This window comes from Malurus melanocephalus, unplaced genomic scaffold (assembly GCF_030028575.1).
Source record: "Malurus melanocephalus ecotype Western Australia unplaced genomic scaffold, MMel_1.1 scaffold_556, whole genome shotgun sequence".
Taxonomy (NCBI): Eukaryota; Metazoa; Chordata; class Aves; order Passeriformes; family Maluridae; genus Malurus; species Malurus melanocephalus.
This window is the reverse complement of record NW_026623788.1, coordinates 298,444-316,247: the sequence shown is the minus strand read 5'-3', so window position 1 is coordinate 316,247 and position 17,804 is coordinate 298,444. Positions and strand designations below refer to the sequence as shown.

At 40.2% G+C, this 17,804-nt stretch overlaps 1 protein-coding gene across 1 annotated transcript in view; it reads right to left on the bottom strand.

Annotated features, from left to right (window-relative positions):
- LOC130583102 (disco-interacting protein 2 homolog C-like) overlaps positions 1 to 17,804 on the bottom strand; it is a gene marked incomplete at its 3' end in the record, with an annotated part of 172,041 nt that overhangs the window by 113,114 nt on the left and 41,123 nt on the right. The gene's annotated exons all lie outside the window — the stretch shown is intronic.

Genomic DNA, 17,804 nt, shown 5'->3' with positions numbered 1-17,804 from the left:
GGAGAGGAGAGGAGAGGAGAGGAGAGGAGAGGAGAGGAGAGGAGAGGAGAGGAGAGGAGAGGAGAGTTCATTGGGAAGACACCAACAAGGATCATCCAGGCCAACTGCAATATGCCAGTTTTTCCAGCAGACCCAGAAACTGAAGGTTTTTCATAGCTGACACATCAGTCATTAGACCTTGCACATCACAAAAGAAACTGCACTGTTTTCCTTTAATAAAAATTCTTTTTCATCACGGTGAGTAATTTTAGGCTTCAGCAACTCGCATTCTCACTTTCCACATAGCTGGTAATATGTCCAATTTCACTTTCAAAAAGCAGCACAGTATGACAAACCTCCACAGAAAAAGTATTTGAAACAGAAATCTCCAGTTGCGTTGGGATCATCACCATTTCAATAAAGAAATGATCCTTGCAGGGAGAAACACAGCAGGGGTTGGAGTTATCACACTGCACAGGAGCCTCCAGAACAGCAACCTCCAGCTTTGGACTGCTCTGCTGTATTGACAGTTCTTAACTGTTAAAGCTTTATCAGCGCTAATGAAAAGTGTTAATAAGGAGTACTAATTCCTTATGAGGAAGGGGGAAAACTTTGATAAAATGGTATMATTCAGGTGTTAATGACAGGAAAGCAAGCCCTTGTGTGACATACCACGTCATGGGGGGTAACACAACTGTAGAACTGCTACTCCTACATTCAGATGAATACAATGCTACCAAATCCCAAATCCATAAATCCCAAAATAGAAAGAGTCGCAGACCTGCCCAATTTTGCTTTGCCAGTGTGGGGAATGACATCAGTGTGACTCACAAGCCGAAGAGGCAGCAAGACAGCTCAGAAAGGGAGAGAGGAGGGAGGAAGAGCAGCCATTCAAGTAACTCTCCTGCTCCACACCACAGTAGTCATTTACACATTTATGTTCCTGTGCCTTCRTTTTCAAATGAAGAGGACATGCTATATTTAGCTCAAATCTCTTCTCGTGACACATTTTAAAGTCTCAGTGGCAAGCTGCACGGAAAAGCAGWGCAATTAGGAGTTTAAAATCTAATTGCAAAGGATCTGTGAAAATACACAATCCTGAAATTGCATGTTATGCATAAATACATTTGGTTTAGAAAGCCCAGTTGGCTCATGTTAACCTTGTGAACTGATCCTATACAGAATTAATCTTGMTGCTTAATCCCCTGCTTCAAAACAATCTTGAGAACATAACTTCACTTTCTAGATACCATATTTCCATAGCATATGAAAGCAGTAACCAAGGCTATCTCACAAATAGGGTTCTCCTGATTGTACATACACTGACATGATGCAACTTCTTTTAACAATATTTTTACCCTAATAACAACAGTGTCATTCCACCTCTGGCAACCACGTTATGAAGCATGTTTTTCTTTTTAGTATTCTGTTTTGCCATTTAGACTCCCTGGAGTCAACACAAAAACCCTACAATTAATTACACAGGAAGAAGTTGCAAATAAACACTGGTTATTCCTTAGGAGAAAGTGGCAGCAGCATTAAATTAAAAACAATAAGAGCCAGTGGACACAGATAATGAAGCTGTTACAACATACACATCTCTAAAGCTGAGCACATTGCCACCCTGCAACAGCTGAGCCATGTGAAGCCCAGCACCAACTCAGATCTATGGAGGAGAGCATTACCTTAAACATCCCTCTGTATCACAGCTGTAAATAACCTCATTGCAGCTTTCAATAACAAACTGGCTTCTGAAATTAATTACAAAGTATAATCGAACTTGAAAAGACAACAGATACAGTTCAAATACTGTGTATTTCTTTTTCCCACTATTCTACAGTAAGGTAAACGCAAGAACTATATGTAATAGACTCAACTAACCCAGACAAAATCACACTTGTGGAGCTGTGGGTGGGAGGATGATGAGAGGCCGGAAGAGGAGAGTTATCTTTCCTCTCCCAGACTTTCATCAGTTTTTCCATCCCRAGTTAAAACCAAAAACTAGGACAGTTATATTTGCTTATGATCAGATAACTAAGACACTTTTGGTATAACAGAGGTAGTCTATCAAATGAGAGACTTATTTGTTTTTGTCAAGATCATGAATAGATTTCCAACTTTTTCAAATCCTCATCACCAAAAATACCCTTCTCCATATAAGCTTAGATATTTTTAAATGACAAACAAATCCTGGATATTTTCAATCTGAAAAAAAAAATCATCTGCATGAAAACAAGTTGCAGTAGGACCCAGATGAATTCCCTTTCTGCTGCCATTGCTGCTGAACTCCACCTGATATCTGGCTGTTAAAGCAGATTCTGAGTGTGACACTCTGAAAGATCTCATTAGTTTTCACAAAGCAATTTTCTTCTTAAATTTATAAGACCTCTGCAAAAAGTACAGTGATATAATACCTGTTAAAAGTATGGGGAACAGGAATGCATATTCTCTATTAAAACACATCCCAGAGAAGAGAAAGCAAACTGCAAAATTTTCAACTCCCTTTTTTTGGGTGAATCTGCTCTTAAATGCCATTTCCTAATCTCTTATTCCCATCTTCTTCAGTCGTTCTGGAGTCAGAACAGAAATAGCCATGAACACATACTTCAAATCTTGAACCTTTSAGATATTTTGTAACTGCATTAATTTCTCACTCCACCTCTTCACATCTCAAAGTCACTGTAGAAAGCTGAAGAGMGAAACAATACACAGAAAATCGGGAACATTTAAATTCCCTATTGTTCAAACGAAGCTTGAATCCTTCAGATGTATGTAGTGAGCTTCTCGAGCCGTGTGACTCTGCTTGGCTGTGTGCTGGTTGTTCCTTATTCCTGGATAATGTCACCTACTGAGATACTTCACTTGACTGTCGAGGAGTGGTTAAAAGGCAAAAACCCAACAAATATTAATGTACTCTCAGAGAGACAGGAAGTCAATGGAAAAACTGGAGCTGCTCAKTTGCCTGGAATATCACTTTCTTTAAGAACTACTTACAGGACTTTACAGGAATTTCACCTAATTATTTACAGGAATGAATGAACTGTTACACAGGATGAAGCCAAGGTCTGATTGAGGATATTTTCTCTAGCAGCTTTATATTTTACCTAACTTTTGGAATTATTATCCCCTCTCTTGTAAACACAAAAAAACTCATGGGGATTCACAGAAATTATCATCCAGCAGGTCAAGAAAGAATCAAACTGAAACAAAAGGAAGGACATTTCCACACAAACAAAATCATTAAATTGTGAAACTCTGTGCTGCAGAGGCCAAAAGTATAAATGGTTTAATGGAAAAAATTCAGGGGAAGTGAAGTTCATYGCTGACTATTGACCAAGATGACCAGGCTAACAGCTCGGAAAGCCTCCGACTGGCTGGCGCAGGAAGTTCAGGGGATTCACCAGGGAAACACTGCCCTGTGCTCACCCCTTCCTAACGCTGCCTGTGCTGGCCAGGAACATGCTGGGCTTGTCGGATCCAATACATCCCTTCCCATAACTGCAAACAGCAACGAGGAGTCTGCAGCTCCAAGGCCTGAAGGTTTTCACTRTGTTCAGTCCTGGTGCAGGATGTTCCCCTCTGTGTTGTTAATAAATAACAATAACCTGTGCGGTGGTGTGCAAGCAACCAAGGCTATGCATTCAACCTTTTTTATTTAAGTACAAAAACACCTAATGGACATGGATTMAAAAATATCTCTACGGGTGGAGCATCCTCCTAATTTTGGGCTGYGCAAGACGATTCACATCCTGAGACACAGGAAAGGATTTTCCCTACACCTACTTAAGCTGAATTTCTCAAACTTGCATGAACACCTCCCAAAGTAATGGACCATATGTAAAACTCTTTTAGGGGTGTCCACACAAACAGACTGTACCAACTGACTCACTGATACCCTTGCAACTGTTTTGCACAGAGATCCAAGTGAATGCTGCATTCAAGTGTATCAGTGTCTGGTAGCCCCCACATCAGCTCTTTGCATCAATTCACTGAAACACAGAGGAACTGGATCAGCCGCAACTTTTGGGGACCATTTCATCCAGTCCTGCATCCAAAGCAGGGTYGCTCAGAGCAAATTGCACAGGATTAYGASYAGGTGGCTTTCRAATAGGCCTAAGGGCTATCTCCACTTTGTTTATTGTGCTTTAGCAGAAWTTTCTGTCTTTCYGTTTRTGCCCATTGYYCCTTGTCCTATCACTGGATTCCATGAGAACAGTCTGGCTCCAGCTTTTYYAYTGCTCCATCAGGTCAGCCCCACCTTCCTCTTTTCAAAGACAGAAGTCAAAAACTGAAAAAAAAACCTATAAGAAAGTAAAAATAAAGTTTCACTGCCCGATCCTGGACAGAAAAGACAGGGGTTTTAAGTGCCTGTCTCAGCCATCTGATCACTGCAGTTTGTATCCATCTCATCCACCAGCAAGCACCACTRAGGCTGAGCAGCTGCAAAGCTGTGTGGCTGGAAGGAAGGGAGGGAGCAGCAAACTCTCTCTCAGGCAGAGAACTTACAGCAGGTCTCATAAGATATTTAAAACTCCAGACGATCTATTAAAGTAAAATAATCAAACACCAGCAACAACTTTTAACATCCCCACAAGACAGACTATTCAACACAGAAAGACAAAATTACCGCTATATGATATTTTTACTCTTCCAATAAAGTATTTATAACGTAGCTCCACAATACCACATTATATAAAAATACACCGGTCCTTTCACAAAAGCAATTAAATAAATAAAATATAAACCAGCTCAGTASCCTCCAGGCACTCAGACCAGCAGACCCAGATTCTCCATCATGGTCCTTTATCCAAGCACGCTCACACAGCCACAAGCACACCCCCCCCCTCTTGTCTGTCTCCTCCTTGGACACTGAAGTCCCATTTATGTCCCAGCGCTTCCCTGAACCGTTTTTTGCATTAATTTTAATGATTAACAGCAATTGGTAGTGAAATATCAATGCTGTCAAACACATCTATTCCTCTTCCTTGAAGCTGGGATGGGAAAGAYGTTTTCCAGCTGTTTCAGTGCAGATAGTTTTTAAAAACCATGTTCCCCTAACCAGCCAGCTCATCAGTCAAACACASCCATTCTGTGCTAAAGAGCAGCTCTGAATCTCAGAGGTACACAAAAGGTGACTGAAAGAAGTCAGGTGGCAAAAAAGGTGAATCCAAACCCTTAATTCCAACCCTTCTCTTCCCCAGCTTCAGCCAAGTATCTGTATTTTTCCAGTAGTATAAGACTATTTCAAAGCTCAACACTGGCAACTTCCTAAGACTACTTAATGATACTTCTTTTTTTTTTTTTAATTTGTGAGCAGAAATACTTTAGCAATATAGTTGGAATGAACAAAAAAATGCAAATTGGAAGAAGAAATGTAACTGTGCACTGAGGCACAAAATGCCCTGACAAAAAAGAATATTCCAGAAATAACTTTGATAATACAATTATTTTTAAAATGYCATGTACCTAAGAGAAAGACCAATAAAATTATCATTCTCATGGGAGCAGCAAGTCTACTCTTCCATTTTAAAACACAAGGAGCTAAAGAGTTGGCCCAGAAACATGGAGAATATACCAACTCGGAGGAAAAACTCTAAAATTTTAAATTTTAAATTTGCRCTCCCTTTCCTGTTATACTCCATAAAAACATGAGTTCATGCCGAAAATAGAAAAATGAACACAGGAAAAGGATGGTACAAAAGTTAAAGAGGAACATTCCCATAAATTAGCACACTGACAAACCTGTGTAGATATGATGAAGGAAAATGACAACGTGGTGGAGTCTCCAGAGCACTCCCTTGTACCATTAGACAGCTTCCACCATAAATTGTCACSCAGTGTCAAAAATTGTCATTGCTTCTGAGCAATGAGTTACAGGAGCATAAGCTTTTTTGTTCACAAATAATCTTCCACTGGGAAACTCCCAATCTATACTGTTCTTTTTCTTTTTTGTTAGCAGGATATTGACCTATAAATTGAACAAACTAAATTAGAAAGGTATTTTTTGCTACAAACCCACATTTCTGGATCCCATTCAAGGCAGCTCTCCAGGGCATTCCCAGTTCTCCGTCCTTCCCAGAAGGCAGGACAAGCTCCAGCCTGTGTGGGAAGGAGAGGGTGCTTGGCTTTGCTGCTCCCCCCTGCAAAGAGCTTGTCAATCTGTGRCAGATCATAAAATGGAAGTGAAATGTCACATTCCTGCAAGAACTTGGGGACAAGCGAGCTTACCTGGGAAAGTGGGATAAGCAGAGCTGCTGACCTGTTAAAAGGTCAGAAAAAACACAAACCCTTTTGCCTACAGGCAGGCTTTCAACAGTCCTGTGCTTCCCCTTGGCATTTCCAGACRTGACCCCAGGGGTAACACCCAAGTGAGAGCGATAAGGAAGCAGCTGATTTGTGCTCAGATAACCTTGGCCCTCTCCTTCACAGCAAATGAAGACTCTCCCATGCAATGCAGTGCCAGATGTGGATGGGACACAGGGAGGACATTACCCAAATACGTTTATTCACTTACAAGGATTTTTAAGGCATTTGTTTCAATAACCACAAATTTCCAAACAGTGCTCCTCAGCACCTGGAATGTGAATGGAAGGTATGGAAACAGCTGAGGTAACACGAGCTGCCAAGTAATCTGACTTGGACAAGATTCAAGGCACCTAAAATTGGTCTCACTGATTTTACATTCTTGGCAGGAGAAACTTGATTAAGAAAACCATTTTTCACTAGTTACTGCTTTTAATAAATAGCTACTACTTGTAGCCTACAGAAAGTGGTACAGTGACTAAGAGTGGGTGAAGCAGAAGAGAGGATGACTTGCCAGGGAGTTATTATTAGACACCTGATGTCAAAGCAATGATGGGTACCTCTGTGAAAACACTGCTCCTGAGCACCAMAAGACTCATCTCTCAGGGAGGGACATGAGCAGATGGACACATCAGCAGACCCCCCTGCTGTTCCCCAGGCAATATTAATCCACTSTTCCCATTTTAAAATTACATTCAAATAATAGATGACACAGTGCCCCTCTATGGCATCGACAGAACCACGAAGGTGGGACAGTTTGCCCACAAATTTTGTGACCATCCCCTCTGACAGGGCCAGAGATGATCCCAACCACTCCTGCAGGGCAGCCTGGAGATATTCCACTGCTTGCAAAAACCCTGCMTATCTTTGACAAGGTAGTGAATGCATCTTCTCACATCTGATACCTTCTGCTGGCACTTGCCAAATAAGAAAGGAAAATAAGGCACCTGACTAGAGAGAGTAAGATAATTTCTGTTCTATGGAAAGCTTTCTATTTTCAGATATTTGAAAAGCTTACTGAAAATTCAAGAGCAGCAGGATGGGTAACTTGTTAGACAACCTATATGTTTATAGAAAACACTGAATTTGGGAACAGCACATAAAGCCCAAACTCAAGTAGTSCACTAGAAATGAGAAACCTTCTGCAAATGAAATCCAGACAGACACAGAGCAAGAATAAGGTAAATCTTGGCAACCATGACCTCAGTTGTGAGCCTTTACCTTTCARGGGGTAAAACATGACACATTCAGAGAACTGAAGGTCATAATACCCCAGATTTGAGCCAGATAGAGTCAGACAAGGTCACCCAAACCCTCCCTGCTCATGSTCCTGAGCACTGGTCTGGGCTCACAGCCCCCAGAGCTGCTTGGCTGCTCCTCTCTTCCCACTGCTTCTCCAGCTTCCCTCCACTCCCCTCCTCCCCAAACCAGGAACAGGGCCTGTCTGTCAGCACATCCTGAATTAAGCAGTCAGTTTGGTTTCTCATCTTCCACACACAATCACGCATTTGTCTTCAGCTGGAGACATGGGGTGAAGTCAAAGTCAGGAGACTGATCTCCACGGTCAAGTAATCAAGATAATTTTAGCTCATAAACCGATGTTCAGCTCCTCTCCAGCCGACTTAAGAAAATTTTTAAGCYTTTGCATCAGACAGAAGGCCRSGGAATGACAGTGTCCCRATTTCTGCACTGGAAARTCACTMCCACCCAAGTATCCTGGACTGGTTRTAGCAACACAAGGATCCCAGCAGCCAATCAGCCCAACCTGCCACCAGCAAGYTGTCTCCATCAGGTAGATTTTTAACTGTCCTTCGGCACTTTCGGCTGAATTAGGTCCCTGGCTTACTTTAACAAGTTATCCAGTACTTCCAATAGCTTAAATTCTACTAATCCGCTGGAGTCATTTTTGGCAAGTAGCAAAAACAGTGAATCATCCCACATTATCCCAGAGAGACTTCATAAATAAATCCTCCTATCTGAGGAGAACTTGCTGAAGGCTTTTTATATGAAGGAAACTATTTTGGTCCTGTAAATAAGTAACAATGATTCAGTCCAATAAATGAGCCATTTGCTTTTTTATGCTGATCTCTACTAGAGAATGATAGGGCTGGGATATCGCTGTACACCTCCAGATTTCATTCATTCCCCTCCARCAACCTACCAAAAGAGAGAGAAAAACTGATATAAACTATGTTTTCAATTGARTCCTGTGTATCTTCATTTTTATTTTAAAGGCCTCCCAAAGCAGAGGTGACTCAGCAGTCATTACCTCAGACATCAACATAAAATTAGAGATGTTATAACAATTATGTCAATTAAATTAGCTAGTCATCTTTAGCAATTCTGATTATAACCAGATATTAAATTTCAGACTAATTTGAATTGCAATCATAGCCCATATTTACATCTTAGACGAATGCCAGATAGAAATGTCAATTAATTTGTATATATTGTTCAAAAGACCAATTATGATCATCAGGCACAGTGTCAGACAGTAGCTGTAMAAGTCGCAAACAATCTGATTTCATTTAAAAGAATGAGTTTGCCAATTTCCCTCTTTCTGCATTTKCAGATTTGTTTGCTTATTATTTTGAAGGCAGAAAAAAGGAAAATATACCTATTTCAATAAAATGCTTTAGTTTTCTTAAAAATGTTAAATAAGCCCTCAAATCYAGTAAGCCTATAATGGGCATTGCTGATGGCATATTAACTCAAATAATTAGTCTTTGTTAGYAAAGTAAGCTGTACGAATTTTGCTGAAGTATAAAAGTCATTAAACAATGAGCATCTGTCATAAAACGGTGCAATACATCATGCACAAAATCTCCAGCCCSTTCAGCCAACGGTGAAGATCTTCTCCCTCTGTCTATGATAGGATTTTCTGAGCAATGAATGGGGCTTTCTTTTCAGCATAATCCTTTCCTAATTTAGTATCAGGATTTTATGATGCAATTCTTCTGTTCTGAGGCTGAAACAATCTCAAGTCTCTCTTCACAAAAATAAAACATTAATAACTCTGTCTTATTGACATGCGAGTTTTGTAAACATTGAATTGCCTTTCTTTCCAAAAGACAATATCAACAAACACTTTCTCTTTGCCATCTAATGTCTTTATATACTTACAGGGGTAAAGAGCATCTATAAAATTGCAGCTGACACACAAATACCGTGTTGGAAGGTCTGACACTCACTGGGAGCTTGTGGAGAACTAAACAGTCTGTCAAGCTGTTTAGCAGCAAATTGGATATCTTATTGTTCTAAATAGGATTGAAACAGGACCTGCATTRTTGTACAGAATTAGGAGTGACAATGCAGATTACTCCATGTTAAAAGGAAGAGAAAGAAAGAACTGGACCTGAAACATAAAAAGGGGGTTACAGTCTCTCACCTAAAACCCCTCCATAAGCAGTGAGAGATTATTTTTTTCCCTTATATACACACATTTTAATACAGACAGGTGGATTTTCTTTGCATGCAGGTAAAGAAGAACTTATCCACGTGATATTTTTATATGGAATTCCCTGTTGGAGAATAATTGGGTGGAAATATTCTCTCTCTGTTCATAACTTGCTGCCACAAAGCTCACTCCTACAACCCAGAGCACAGCAGTGATTCCTCCAGTGTGTACAAGGTCTCAGTCAGCAGCTGGGAAAACCAAAGATTTAAACACAGGGCCACAGTTCTGCATCAAACAGTTGGACCAACATCCCACAAACACACCCCAAACCACCACCACCACCACGTTTACAAAGATTCCACATATGAAATGACTGTAAGTAAAACAAAAAAAACCCTCACCCTAAAATACCCTATAGTTCTAAATTTGCCAGCTTCATTCCTGTTTCTGTCCCCAGCATTACACAAATTCTGCTCACGAGCAACATCACCATGTGGGAGCAGCCCCTATGAGCTGGCAGGGCAGGTGAGCAGAGCCAGGCACAGCCCTGCAGACAGACTGACTTTCATGGTTCTTTACACAAGTTCAATTGCATAGTTTAAAGTCCATAATTACACACAAACGTCATTTCGGATAGTGAAAATGCTGGTTTGTTATGTGCTGTGTTAAAGAAAACTATTTTGAMAACAGAACTTGAGAGCAGTATTTTTAGAATTCACATACAGCACAGCATTTCAGCCAAAGAAAGCAGCAAAATAGTTCGAAGCTGAAATATCAGTGTATTTGTACTCCATATTCCTGACTCATTAAAATCTCAAATTGCTCAGCTTCAATCTTCCACGCAGTTAAACAATGCTTGTTTTTTGCTTTATGCATTTTCTTATCTGTAATAAAAATGCTTTATTCCATGTTCTTCCTATATGAACCCTAAATAACTTTTTCATTAAACCCAATTTTCTGCTATCATGATTTACACGGCAGTATCTTTCTGTTCAGCACCCKTTTTTTTCTAAATAGATCTGGAATATCAGATTGGACAAGTCAGCTCTTTGGTTCAATACCCTATCCCTGACAACAGGGACTTATAAATGCTGTAGTGAAGCTTCAGGAAACCACTATGCAATAATCTGCTCTTGGAGAATTTTTTTTTCATAAAACTCATCTATTTTCAAATAGTCTAAGCTCCCAAGCATGAGAGTATGTATCCTCAATCTCCACCACTAGCTTTACTTGCTATAATTGAACCCTCTTTTTGCTTACTTCACCTGAGTGCTACTATGTCGTACATGTGTTTTTTTCTCAGAATAACTTCACAGGACTCACAGATTAATTTTACATTATGTGTGGGTTTTGCTTCTTTTTTTGTTCAGTTTACCCACACCTCGTGATCCTCTTGTGATGCTCCCTGTGATCACAACTGTCACCTCCGTGAGCGCGTTCTCGGTGCTCGGATGCTCGGACAGATCCAGGGGATGCTTTTGAAGGCAGCTCTGGCAGGATCCAAGATTGTCTGCAAGYAGATGGCACATTTGCCACCAGGCTTAACCAAGGCTGAACTGTGCATTGCTAATGAGGTTTTGTCACAGAGGAGCTGCAACACCCAACACCACCCCCCGGACGAGCTGACCTCCCCACATTCCTCAGATGCACGGGACACAACTGCTGCTCTCAACACTGCAAACACAATAGCAAGAAATCCAATGACTCTTATAGCTCCTGGCCCTTCCCAAAATCATTTTAAACATTTAACTGTCCAACCATGTATAAAACGGCCTTGAGGCTGCAAAACAATTGATGACATGTAAGTCATATGAGTGAACAATATTGAGTGTGATCCTTTAATGGCACGGGGCCGGGTAAGACACACCACTCTTCAAATCAGATGGAAAGAAAACCTCCAGCTTGGAAGTGTCCAAAGCACATTTCCTGACTTGTACCCAGTGTGAACAGTACACAAAACAAAAAGATTTTCACTAACTGTGGAAGTCAGATACACTGGAGTTTCCTTGCATTAAACAAAATACGGTAATAAGAAAAATTCCTAGAGACTGTCACCCTACTTTGCTTGTCAACAGAGCCTTTGAAAGCACATGACGACAAATTATGATAATACCAGAAATTAAAATACTATATTTTACAAACTATTAAAAATGTCAACCCATGATCCATGCTCTGGCCTTGGATACAAAATGTAAAATTAAAGGCCTTTCACACAAAGAGTTTAAGTAAATTTCACCTCACCACTGAAGGCATGCAAATGAATRTAATTAACCAGGTCTCATTAGCAAGGTTCGCTCTAATTTATAGTCTTRCTTTCAGTTTTTCTCAGTCTCCCAAAGACAAAGATCAAAAAAGGAGGTCAAACTGAAAGATTTCTGTCTTATATCCACAACCAATTTTCCAGTAAAACTAAAATGGGACACAAGTGCCATAGTTAGTGACAGCCATTCCAGGGGAGTCCAAGACTCCCGTGACTCAGTTTACAGCTATATTCTAATCCCAGTTCCACCCCAAACCATCAGCAGTTCATTTTCCAACATAAACCAAAGTATGATTCCTCTTCAACAAAATGCCTCRGTGTTTTTATTTCAGCTTCCACTTTTTCTATTAGGGCAATTACAGTAATGTAATCAGGGAAAATCCTAAAGTGCTCCAAAATTTAACATTTTATTCAGGCTTTAATGACAAAGAGTCAAGGACATGATGTGTTGGGTTACTTTTTTGCTTTACGAAGTAATAAATCTGAAGTAAAAGGATTATAAAAATTTCATTGTMATTCTGACCCAGTTTAAAAGAATTTTTTTAAAAATTGCTTCAACAAATACTACTTCCCAAACAAAGGCCAGRACTAGGGACAACTGTTGGGGATTGCATGGGAAAGGAACAACCACARTGCACTGGATGTTCAGTACTCCACAAGAGACCAGCTGACTTCTTCTGATTATGGCTCTCCAATTATTCAGTACAAACAGGCAATACCTCTGCAGCCTYTGCTGTTTATCCTTTCTCACCTCACTACTGCTCTCCAACTAAATACATTCAAGGCTTTGCCAGTCTACATCTAACTTACTTTGCTATTTCCAAAGCCACTGTCTCACTACAATATCTGCTACAGAGAGTGAGCACATAACYGCTACTTTGCAAAACCTGGGATGGAGACTGGAGTATGTGCATCAACCATAACTTCACATTTCAATTTTTCTTCCACTCTACTCTAGCTGTTCTGCTCAAACAAAGGCCAAWATCAAAATCACAAACTAGGAGCCTTTTAGTCAAGAAACAAAAGYTTAGTTCATTCATTTGGTTAAACTCAGGATTCTGAGTTTAACTCTTTATAATCCTAATGGTGACACCTAGAATGAGATTTTTTTTTTCTTAATTTTGTTCAAATCCACAGAAAAATGAAGCTGATCTCCAGAAATCATCCTAGCCTGCTTCTGGACACCATTATTTTCCATCRGGAATACATGTTGAAATGGGACTTCTGCTGGTCAGTTCTCCATTCCTTGCATTAGCTGATTCTATTCACTCTGCACCAGGGAAGGGAACAAAAAATTACAAGAGAGAAATGTTACAGTCTTTTTAATCCAATGGTAATGCCAATGATCATTAAGGAGAGATTTTACAAGCAGAAGTCTGAGTTTTCAAGTTCAAATGTTCCAGTTTTTATTCAGAGTGATTACAGGCTTGATCCTTATGCAATTATTTGCTCTGTTAGGCACAAATTTTCGATGGCTTTCTCAGCCATTACCGTCAGCATTTGAAATAAATGGCAACACTGTGTAAGAATGGAACACAGAAGTTCCCTCTTAAAGCAGGGGGCATCAGCACTCTCAAAATGTGTTCAGTATTTCCAGTGATCCAGGGCCAATGTTAGGGCTTCATCTCCTCCTTTCAAGTGAGTAAGTGCTACCAGGACCTTTTATATCTTTCAACCCTTGCTAAAGGTTTGCCATCCCCTTGACCTCTGGCCACTCTTTTCTTATCTCTAACCAGCTCAATCACGCACCAGGCAGCCACTTCCAGTACAGTGAGCTTGATTCACACATTTCCACTTTTTCAGCATGGGAAACTGAAGAACTGAACCTTCCTTGACACACTCCACTGCTTTTTTCACCCCTCATTTTCCAGCTGGTGTCTGCTGTGCAACAGGAAGCTCATCCAGTGGCTCCAACCTTGTGCTCCTCGTTTGGGTAACAGAGCTCCGGGGTCTGAACCACGTTGTCATTCAGATGTCACACACAGCCAGCCTGTGATCAGAAAGAATATCCATGACCCCAAAAGTGGATTTTCGAGGAGAGCTTTACATGGAAGGAGACCCAGCCCTTCAGCAGTATAACTGAGGCACAGCCCCTTTCATTGTGACCCGTCCCAGCATGACATTGTCCCAGCCTCATGACCTGGAGTCTGTCCCATCAGCCTGCTGAATTCTRAGCATCCAGCTCTTGGGTTTGGGCTGCCCTGCAGAAGGAAGCATCCCTTGCTCCCTTCCCATTTCCTCTGTGGATCTATGTTCAAAAACGTGAAAGGCCAGAGCCAGACATGCTATTGAGCAGCCTTGAACTCAATCCAGGGGCCGTAAAAGAAAGCCTTTATGCCATTATGCAGGAAAACAAAAGAAGAAACACTTGAAAGTATTCCTTCACTTTCCTTGGACAGAGRAAAGTGACTCTCTTTGTCCCCAGACTCCATTCAGTTCTGTCAGATAGGGACTTGGTGAATAAAACAGCCGGCCCATACCACACACGAACTTCTGACAGAATAGGCTGCACTTAAGAATGGAAAAACAAAGACAAAACTTACTCCTGTCTTTTAGTGGGTTTTGAAACCACAGTCAGGCATTTCAACTTGCAGGCTCAGGTTTAAACCTGGAGATCCAAACAGAAGTACAGCCCTAAAATTGGARAGACACTTGTGCAGCTGGCCATTGGATGAATGCAAAGAAAGGAAAACACTCGAACCCAAAGTCTGCTTTTCTGAAAACAAATCCTGTATTATTTCTTTGCAAACTAACCTCCGATGAGGTTCTGGCRAGCACATTAAGCAGCACACCCTGCATCTGCCAGCTCCAGTCAAATTAACACAGAGCCCCATGACAGTGACTAAGAGCAAGCATAAAACTGGCCTGMATACAGAAGTGCTCACAGTTTTTAAAGAAATGGATAATGGGTAATTTGTAGGAGTTGGTTGTCAAATTATATATTTAGGGGGGTTTTTTTGTATGCAAGCTAATAATAGGCTTAAGCCTGTAACTTCACTTGGAATAATGATTAAAGTATCAAGATTTGGCAGTTTCCGTCTGAAGGACTCTCTCAGCTGAACTCCTCCCATGGTCACAGCAAATCCTGAGAGATATGTTAGGAGTGGATAATATGAATCACCACTTTTTTTAAAGCAAGACAGATAATGCAGATTGGCAACCGTTTTTAATTTTTTTTAAAGAGCTAAAACCTGTCATGAAATAAAATCACTGCTGACCCACAGGAAGCCACTGGAAGAGCCACTAATTAAAAGAATCTCATAAAACACATCCAGGGATGTTACATCCTTAACTCTGAATGATTTTTTGCCATTTTAGATGATTAATTGTACTACAATTTCAGTCTCACTAACTTGAACAAATAATTTTTGAAAGTGTCTGAAAACATGAAGATCTACTTAATCTTTTTAGTGATCAATACCACTGTATTACACAGAAGATTATGCAATATGTTTACTAAAAGTTAATAGAGAGCTATTTTGTGAATCTAAAATGGTGACTTGCCTGGATACATCTAAAAGGAAAATTAGTGTTGAGCAGCGATGTGGCAAGCTGAGGACTGGTTAGGTAGTAAAAAACTAACAGCCTTAAAGAAAACAATAAAGAAGTAACTTTAACTTTCATAAAACCCTGATTGATAAAGCACTGTCTGAATATCTAAAGCATGCAGCGAAAAGACAAAAATTCAGTCCTGAATCTAATGTGAACCTTGTCCATATATCAAATTCGCATCCTGATAATAGGATTGATTTAGAAAGAGCAACCAATAGTGAATACACTGAAATTATGTCAAGAGATCTTCACAGGAAATTAACTTACAGTGTACCCTTTCAGCAATTTGGGGGCCAGGCAAGAGCCTTTTTGACTGTTCTAAAGATACTGGGGTTTAACAACATTCATAAGCAAGGTTTGTGTTYTGTTGGAGCTGTACAGAACCAAATTGCTGCATTCTGGGACTCCCCAGTAACTTCCATCTGCCTTCTACCTGCTTCCATGCAGTGGATGATAGCAGGGACTGCCAATTTTTTTTCTCATGGTATTTTTTTTTCCATAGACAGAGTATTAGAAGCACACAAGAACAGGCAATTTAAGAAATTAACAACCAAAATGGATAATAAAAGTTTTACCTAAAAGGAATCCTCTTCAAGAGRGAACACTCAGGCTTTGGACAAATGCTACCATCAAATTAAGGCTTAGTTCCCCTGCATAAACATATCTATTCATCACAAAAAAATCAGACCCATAATGCTGAGCACTCACAAAGTGTGAATTTTAGTGTGGAACTAAGTCATTATCTCTCCCAGAAGATTTTTCCCATTTAGTAAAATACCCACTGCCACTACAAATTGCTAAAGTGGAAAAAGTAGTCAGAAATACAAACGCACARTTTTTAGTTTTTCTTGTCATTGCTRTTAAATRCAAACATWTTCAGCCTGCAACCAAAAGAATCATTTACATCAGAGGAAAAGAAAATGGAAGAATTTTAAGACATTTTGAAACTTTGATATTTAATACTTATATGTAATAAACACACGTTAGATGATTGCAACAATATGCCTACTTAAGTGACTTATTTCAGCTAAATGAAAAGGTTAATTATAAGGCTTGGATAACAATGCAAACTGAAAAAAAATACTAAAACCCATCATGGATCCTAAAGATGACATCTTTATTTCAAGACAAAAGCCACAAACCTTGCTGTTTTACACATTATAAATGGGTAGCTGTTCATTTAATGAGATGAAGGTCATGATTACAGCAGTAAGGAACCACTAATGTTAGTTAGATTCTACTTTATGCAGACAAGAAAGAAAAAGTGAATATAAACTAACTTYATCCTTCAAGTATAAAGGTTACTTCAAGAACATTAAACAGGAGAGAAGTGCATGTTTTCATCAGCAASTGACTCAGTAAAGTGCATTCAGTCCATCATATGCAGAATCAAACTGACCATCACTGGACACAGTTATGAATCAAGGGGCTGGATTACTGCCCACTGCAACGTTTTTCATCTCTACCTGAAAACAAAGCAGCAAAACACGTAGGCAATTCCAGCCTTTGATATAAATATGTATTTGTCTCTACTAAATTCACSAGCTCACTTTTGTTTACATGGCCATGCACATCTTTTGACCCAAGTGTGGACAGTTCCACATGTCTAGTCCAGTCCAGTGGGACTCCTTCCAWTTTGCTAAAAGCACAGGACCCCTATAGTGCAGGGTCAGAGAAAAGCAGCTCAGAACTCAGAAAAGGGCAGTCCTGTCCAAGCYCTACACCTCAAACACTGTGGGTCCACTTGCTATAGCCCAAGGACATCCATAAGGAATTCCATGTCTGGATCCGAATGGGTTCAACAGTGTGAGCCAAATGGGTACAACTGGCCTGTGAAGGAAGAATGGCTTGTGCAGGGAACAAAGCAGGAGTAATGAGTATTGGAAAGCTCACAGCTTTGCCACTTGGCTGCAAAAGCCACAGCCATGTGCAGCAAAGAGCCCTGAGCAAGGAACCCAGCAGCTGAAAACGTTCAGCCCTCCAARCTGCGGTGCCTGTTCCTGAGAACAGACCCACAGTTGTCAACGTTAACACAATTTCACACTGTCTCTAATCACATTTTAATTTCAAAATAGCACATTTCCAATGGTGCATTTCTATTCCTTCCCGTTTTACACGGAATTTGCATTTCTTAGAAGCAACTGGCTTCTCTGGGCTCACACACTTTGAGTCACGCATTAAAACCTGCTCTGCTGTTAAACTGCCGCTCCCTTTTCATTAGATCCACACAGGAACCAGAAATGCAAACACACCAAACTGAAAAGGGTAGGTTTGCAYCTGATTCTTTGCAGACACAAAAAAACAAGCAAATAT